Source organism: Myripristis murdjan, chromosome 1 (genome assembly GCF_902150065.1).
Source record: "Myripristis murdjan chromosome 1, fMyrMur1.1, whole genome shotgun sequence".
Taxonomy (NCBI): domain Eukaryota; kingdom Metazoa; phylum Chordata; class Actinopteri; order Holocentriformes; family Holocentridae; genus Myripristis; species Myripristis murdjan.
In genome coordinates, this window is record NC_043980.1 from 4,477,700 (window position 1) to 4,484,376 (window position 6,677).

General features: G+C 43.8%; 1 pseudogene; it reads left to right on the top strand.

The window, feature by feature from the left end:
- Positions 1 to 1,923: 1,923 nt before the first annotated feature.
- On the top strand, positions 1,924 to 5,863 carry LOC115357628 (lysophosphatidic acid receptor 4-like; annotated as a pseudogene).
- The last annotated feature ends 814 nt before the right edge of the window (positions 5,864 to 6,677 follow it).

The window sequence follows — 6,677 nt, forward strand, 5'->3', positions numbered from 1 at the left end:
TCCACACCTGTTCTATGGATCATATGAATCATTTAATTTTCAAGTCATTTATTTTTCAGTGTTATTTCTGCTCCATCCTGACCAGAGGACATGCAAATACAACCCAAACAAAACAGCACAAGAAACTTTTTATTAATTTGAGTAAAGCAAGCAGTAGTGGAAGGGGTAAAAGTATAAAGTTTTACTAAACATACCATTTTTCTTTTTCTTAATAGATTCATAAAAGACTTTGTAATACATTTCATAAAACAGTTATTCAATTTTTTCAGAGCTGTATGATTTATATATCTAACATCCAATATTGATCTGTGGGGTAAAAGTCTGGGAATTTAAGGAGGCTGTTAATTTCACATCTTAAGGTAAGTGCGTTACGGTGAGTGTGTGTTGAGAGAGACAGAGGCAGGAATCCAAAGTTCAAAACATGCAGAGCTGTTGTATTGTTTTTCTTATTTCTACTTGGCTTTTGTTTCCCTATGAATCTTTGTGTGTATTTAATGCTCTGCAAATACAAAACAAAATGATTAACATCAGTTCAAATCTCAACAAAAATAGTAACCCCACATCAAATAAAGAGAGTCACTGAGCACACAACATGGCTCAGGTCAAAGAGAAAGACCAGTGGGAGGAAGGCAGTATTTATATAATATGTTATCTAGGCAAAGTGGTTGCATCTGAGGTAGGCGGTTTCCTGCCAAGCAGGTGAGTTTGTGTTATCCTCCCAGCCTGAGGTGTGGTCATGTGACTCCTGGAATGGGGACTCCTTGACAGTCACTCTCAAAGTGGAGGTTTTGAAATACAGAATCCCCATCAGTCACCCTCCTTTATCTCCAGGAGCCAACAGGCCATAGTGAGTGAGGAAGCTGGGGATGGACAATCTTCAGGATTTTTCCCTGTTTTAATTTCTCCTTGTCGGTGCTCCATCTTGGTCTTGGTTGCAGGTCTGGGAAGTAATGTCTGATAAAGCTTGCCCAGAAGTGGTAAGACACCAGCACCTTTTCCCAATCAGCTGGCTGTTTGCATACACAGCCGGTAGAAGGGAAGCATCCTGCCACCCTATCAAAAGCAGATTTGGGGCAACAGGGTCAAGATCATCCACATCTGAGGAGACATATCCAAGGGGCTTAGATTTTAGGGGTTGTTCAGGTCCTGGGTGGAGGAAGTTCTCATCATACTCCTGGTCAAGATCCTCTGATCTCCTGAACCGTCCACCAACTCCGATAATGCCGAAAACCTGATCCAGCTGTGGTGCAAGGGATGACAACTTACTGCTAGAAGGAAGAGGCTTGTCCGATTGGAGTACCAACAGGTCAGCTGGAGAGCTGTTTGTTTGGGCCTTTTTCAAGAGAAGGATCGAAGCTTCAAGCTGCGATTAAGAGGCAGGATTAGGGCTGGTGGAGGGATAGCTGTGGTGACTACATCCTTTCAAGTGCTGCACTGGGAGACATCCAAGATGTCTGGGGAAGCACACACAGAGAAGTTGAGGAATCTGGTCGGCTTTCCAACTTTGCCAGGGTCCTCCTCACAGAGTGTAGCCAGAAGGCAAGAGCACTGAGAACTGGAAAGGAGGACGAAGGAGGGCCCCTGTGGCTGGGTCTGTTTGGAGAGTTTTTTGCCTCTGGTGAGGTCATCAGCAGGGTTACTCTACACATATCTCAAATCCTCTGTATTTGTCAATGCCTGGGTTTTGATGATTCAAGTGCTAACAAAGACTTTATAGCGGCAAGAATTAGAGTGGAGCCACTGCAGCGCTGTGGTGGAGTCACTCCAAAAGGTGGTCTTGTAATTGGCAGGCTAATTTCTTGCCTGACCATTGTAGCCAACAGCGCACAGCTAAGTGCAGCACACAGTTCAAGCAGTTGCACAGACATTATTTTTAGGTGTCATCCTGGACCTTGCCATGATGTACGCGATGGATACCTGGCCATGTTGGTCTTCAGAGTGAAGGTAAGTCACTGAGCCATAAGCTTTCTTGCTTCGAAAATAACCTCCTTGTATTCAACTGTTCTTACCAATACTGGGGTGAGAGCTTGAATGATAACCGGAGGAGTCCACCAGACCACAGATGACTCCACTAAAAACGCCTCCCTCTCTTGTTCAAGCAGCAGATGAGCTGGCACTCTGATTTGTGACTCCTTTGAATATATTGCCACTCAGTTAAATTCCCCCTGTTGAGCAATTTTAGTGACCATCTACAGACCCCCAAATATAATGCAAGGTTTTTTTGATGTGTTTGCAAAATTGTTGTCTATTGTGTGCATGGATTTTGACTGTGTTGTTTTAGTGGGAGATTTTAACATTCATGTTGATAACCTTACAGATGGGTGTGCTGAGGAACTTCTGGTATTACTAGATCTCAGTGCTGCATTTGATACAGTTGATCATAATATACTACTTAGCAGATTGGAAAAGTGGGTGGGACTCACCGGCACTGTGCTACAATGGTTCAAATCTTACTTACAAGATAGGGACTTTTTTGTGTCAGTTGGTAACTATAAATCTGAGCGAACTACGATCACATGTGGGGTTCCTCAAGGGTCCATTCTCGGACCGCTTCTATTCAACATCTATATGCTACCCCTAGCCCAGATTATGGAACATCACAACATCTCCTATCATACATATGCCGATGACACACAACTCTATATCTCAGTGTCATCACATGACTACAGTCCCTTACTCTCATTGAGTAACTGTATTCATCAAATCAATGACTGGATGTGCCAGAATTTTCTCCAGCTAAATCCAGAAAAGACAGAGGTATTAATTTTTGGCCCAAAAAATGAAAGGGCAAAGATCAGCGCTCACCTTGGCTCTATGTCACTGACAGCTATGAATCAAGCCAGAAATCTTGGTATTATTATTGATTCAGACCTGAACTTAAACAGCCATTTAAAGTTTATTGCTAGCTGAGTCAGCTACTGCTGTGACTCGACACTGGGGAGCATGCTGTGAATTCAGATCTAGAAGGGAGACGTCCTGTGATGGATCTTTAGAGTTCATTACGATCTGAATAAGACCAGTGTGTGGAACTTGTGTCCAGTGGGACGGTAAGACTCTGAGTGAAGGACTCAAGAGCAAATAGTGTGCACGCATTGGGTGTTTTAATAAGGGCGACGTCCTTTACAAAAAAAAACAAACAAAAAAACAGACCCGACCAACCAAATTCAAGATGGTTCAGAACCAGGGACAAGAGATCCTAGCTGAAATCTCTGACAGAGCCAGTTTTGAATTTAAACTCAAATTTTGTCTAAGTTCACTTTTTGGTGGCAAGGAGTCGCAGGTGTGATAAAGACCATCACGGACTGGCTTTATGTTGTTGTAAATACAGTTAACCTCCTCCTGGGTTTCCCCTCCAACGGCTTCATCCTTTGGCTGTTGGTGACCAGAGCAGGACGAGTGAACGCCTCAGAGTTCTTCTCTCTCAACCTCACTGTGTCCGAGCTGCTTTATGGTTTGTCCAGTATCTGCACTTTCATCTCCCTGTTGTACAAGCTGGTCAGTGTGGCCTCTCTGGTCCTCTGCGTTTTTCTCTTCATGGGCCGCCCCTCTTCCAGACTTGTATCTGTGTGGAGCGCTACATCGCCGTGGTCCACCCTGTGCTCTTCCTCCAGCTCAAGACCCTGAAGTACAGGGTGGTCTGCTGTGCAGCCGTCTGGCTGCTGGTGCTCAGAGCCTGTATTATGCAAGTGTTAATGCTCAACAACCTGATTCTGGCCCAGCATTTTTACATCAGCGTTTACATGCTGCTGTTTTCGGTGAAGCTGTTCTGCTGCCTGTCAGTTCTCAGGGCTCTGAGGAAGCCCGGGCCGGGGACAGGGACAAGGAGGGGAGCGATAAGGTCAAGATGAAGTCCTTTAAGGTTGTTATGTGTGGCATGGAGGTGCAATACTGCACACTGCCTGTGGGGATGTTTTTTGTGTTTTTCTCTCTCTCCCTACCCCTTGTTCTCTCTCCGGGGCTCTTCCTCTTTTCTCCCTCGGCCCTCCTCTTGTAGGAAGAAGCACCTGGAGCCAATTACGCTCAGGAGAGAAAAGGGGGGGAGCTAAGGTGTGGTGGCTGGCTCTCATACCTGGTGGCAGCAGCAGCAGCAGCAGTTGTTTCTTCTTTTTTTTTTGTTTCGTCCCAACATGATTTAGAGTTGGGTTTTGTTATTTTAGTTTGTTATTTTAGTTTGGTGTGGCGGAGTGTAGGAGGGTAGATTGAAGTTATTAGAAGTTAATATAGCTATGAGGAAAATGGAAAGCCAGACAACGCCACCTGGGGAGTTTCACCCCAGGAAATACTAAAGGACACACAGGTTCGTTCCCAATTAGGAGGCAGAGGCAAGTATTGACAATTAACATAAATTTTATTGAAAATAAGCAAAAATAATCAAAACCAAAAGGCAGGGGCTGGAGCTGCGGAAAAGAAAAAGTAAAAACAGCACAACTATACACAATTGAGAAATTACTTTATTACAATTAATACTAAAAAGGCCTGAATATAAATTCTAAAAAGGACAATTACAAAAGCTAAAACACCGCCCAACTTAAGTGAAACTAAATAGGAAAAGGAGAGGAGGCCACTTGTGAGAGGCAGACTACACGGAGGGGTGCCTAGGAGTGCTACCGCTATTCACCAGTGAACACAGCAAACACAGCAAACCTCACACAAAACAATGGTGCAGTCTATGGTGTCCCAGTGCAACTACTCACATGCAAAAAGTGTAGGGACCTCACCACAAGTGCCTAGCCCCTCAGCAATATGGCACTCCACTCCTGAAATAAAGGAAAACTCACAGAAAACAACTCACAACATAAATAAGTATCCCAGCTGTTCAACAAACGGGCAAATAAACACAACTGGGCGTAACAAAGGACAAATCGATAAACAAATAAGGCAACAGAAAATCAGAAATGAAAGGAAAAAGGGAAATAAGTCTAAAAAGCAAGTAGGCAAAGCAGCAGTAGTCAATATGGCAGGAGGACCTAAAAGAGGGGGAGACCACGATTAAATTGGCTCTTTACCATTCCCTGAATGGATGAGGAAGAACCCTACTCACCACCTTTTAGGCCTAGATATTACATGGGATGGCAGGAGAGCAGGAGGGAAATCCTTGACCTGAACAGCCAACACACACACACACATTACACTAGGCTGGAGGTGACAATACAGTTAAGGAACCACCAAAAACAGTTGGACACATACCTAGTGCAACAATGTGCAGCCACAGCAGGGACAGGGCATGAGGCAGGCAGAGAAAGAGCAGAGGCTCACAGGTGCCTTTTATTTCCTGACTCTGATTGAAGGGGGCTGAGACAAGGGAGGAGTCAGGCTCAGGGTGCACTAGCCTCCTGCACCACTGGGTTAGGGTCACCACATTGGGATGGAGATTTCTGGTAGTCTAGTTTTCGGGTTTTTGTTTTGACTAAGTTGGGTACTTTTCCTCATTCCCAGGGAATGAGTTGGGTGCGACAGCCCATTGCGTGGCTGGCCCAGCGAATTCCCTTCTTTTGCTCCTTTTGGCCGGGATCTCCATCTCCTTTTTGTTTGTTTTCCTTAACCCTTTAAGTGGTTGAAGTTGATTAAGGAAATAAATGATTTAGTTAATTTAGCAGTTGTTTGGCGTCTGTATTATGTTTTTGGTCTCCGAGAAAGAGCCTTGGTTGGTGAGGCCGTAACAAAGGTCCTTCTGATTATCACTGTGTCCACAGTCCTGACCAACCTTCCTTTTATCATAACATTTACTCTTCATGATTACATAGCTTGAGAGGGGGTTTTTGCTTCCTTTGGCACTTGTGCATGTTTTGCTGTGATGACTGGGTTCATCCACCCATTCCTGTACCTTCACAGGACGGGGAAGCTGCCCTGCATTCATTGTTGACACTCATACCTGAACTCCACTTGCAGGTGGGTAGCAAACGAGAGGAAAAGCCCACATGAAGCATCTTTTTCAGGTGTTGAACAGCTTCATAGAGTGTCCACGTCTCTGGAAGTCTCTTGGAGGGACAGAGCTCCATTCTTCCAGAAGATTTCTCCTCATTTGGTGTTTTGATGATGATGATCAGGTTTGGATAGACGTTTTTGAAGTTTGCACAAAGTCTGCATGAAGAGCAGTTTCAGGTGGATATCCAGATGAATGAGGCAGCTTTTAATTTTGTCTTGTTTCGTGAAAGCCTCTGTTCCTTTGCCTGATAATAAAGAAAGCTTTGTAATGTTTTTTTGATATATTGTTTCCATTGCTTTTCCTTTGCTTCTTCTTATATTTTGCCCATTTGTGATTTTGACTTTTATTGTTGCGCCTTGTCATTTTGTATGTGACATGTTGTGATTGTGTTTATGCATCTAAGCTCTGTAAAAACATTCTCATACAAAGAAGAAACTGACCAAATACAAAAATCTTTACGCTCTTTAAGGCTGTTAGAAGTTCCTTTCCCATCCAAGAAGTTGGGGAAGAGGAAGTTTCCTTTGAGTTCAAAACATCAGTGAATTTATCCTTAATTTACATCCTTGGCATATAAAATTATACATGTTAGCAGCTGAAAATGGGCGGACTGTCATGTTTGGCCACTTCCTCTGTAGATGTGTTGGTTGTTCTTCGTCTCTGCCCCAGTTCAGACAGGTCTAATGTCATTAGCAAACATGTCAACTTAACTTCATGCCATTTAATGATTTAGTGTTTTGTGCCACCCTATAAA